Here is a 950-nt window from a genome sequence, read left to right on the forward strand (position 1 = left end):
TTTGGTATCAAACTGTAGATTATAACTCAAATTTTAGAACTATACGTTACTTAATTTGTTAATTTAAAAGTAAATATAAAACAAACTCGGATAAACATCGATTTTTATGTGTCACATGATATGTTGAATGCAGCACTAGTTCAAATTAGATGTTTGTGAAGGCAAAATACTGAGTCTATAGTTTCATATGAATTAGAAACTGAAATTACAGTTATTGACAAGCTAGAATATAAAATATGAAGGTCTTATCTTTTCTCTTTGCGTCCGGCTCACCTCTTTCCATTTTTGGAAATGCTCCCTCATATACACTCACTTCTATATATTATATGAATAACCAATCACAACCTCAGAATGTTCTCCTAGTGGGTTTTTCAGCATTTCTAATGTACCCAGCACCATTTCTTTTTTTAAATCAAGATTTCAATGAGGTAGGTTGTGTCTTTAGTCTGCTCGAAATTTCATGTTTTTTTTAGACCCAAATTCAGCATAGTTACTAAGCTTGATAAATTATAGTACAAGTGTATGGTACTGATGTAGTAATTTATAATTTTTTAGTTATTCAAAAGTATATATATATATATATAAGACGTTAAAAAATATTTTGTTTCATACCCTCCATGTGCAAAAGTTTTAAAGGCTCAGCAACCTATGTTGAGCAGTACAAAGGTCATAACTAGAAGAGATAATTGTTTGCTCTACTTCTATATTTGCTGTTCTGTGTTTTAGGAAAAAGAACTTTAAGAACATCTTTCAAAATGGGAATAATCTATATACATATATAATGTATAATAATTGAAATGTGACTGTATTTTACAAAACACAGCTAAGACTAGTTACTAGTTACTTGATACGGTAACATGAGTGCACGTGAGCTGCATCATTGTAACTTCTGTATTGTTAGCCAGACACGGGTGAAAGGTCAATATAATAAAAATGATAGATATATATAA

The 950-nt window shown here is 29.8% G+C and overlaps 1 protein-coding gene across 2 annotated transcripts in view; it reads left to right on the top strand.

Moving 5' to 3' along the window:
* LOC106464366 (polyadenylate-binding protein-interacting protein 1-like) overlaps positions 1–950 on the top strand; it is a 50149-nt gene that overhangs the window by 5402 nt on the left and 43797 nt on the right. The gene's annotated exons all lie outside the window — the stretch shown is intronic.

Source organism: Limulus polyphemus, unplaced genomic scaffold (genome assembly GCF_000517525.1).
Source record: "Limulus polyphemus unplaced genomic scaffold, Limulus_polyphemus-2.1.2 Scaffold1630, whole genome shotgun sequence".
Lineage (NCBI taxonomy): Eukaryota > Metazoa > Arthropoda > Merostomata > Xiphosura > Limulidae > Limulus > Limulus polyphemus.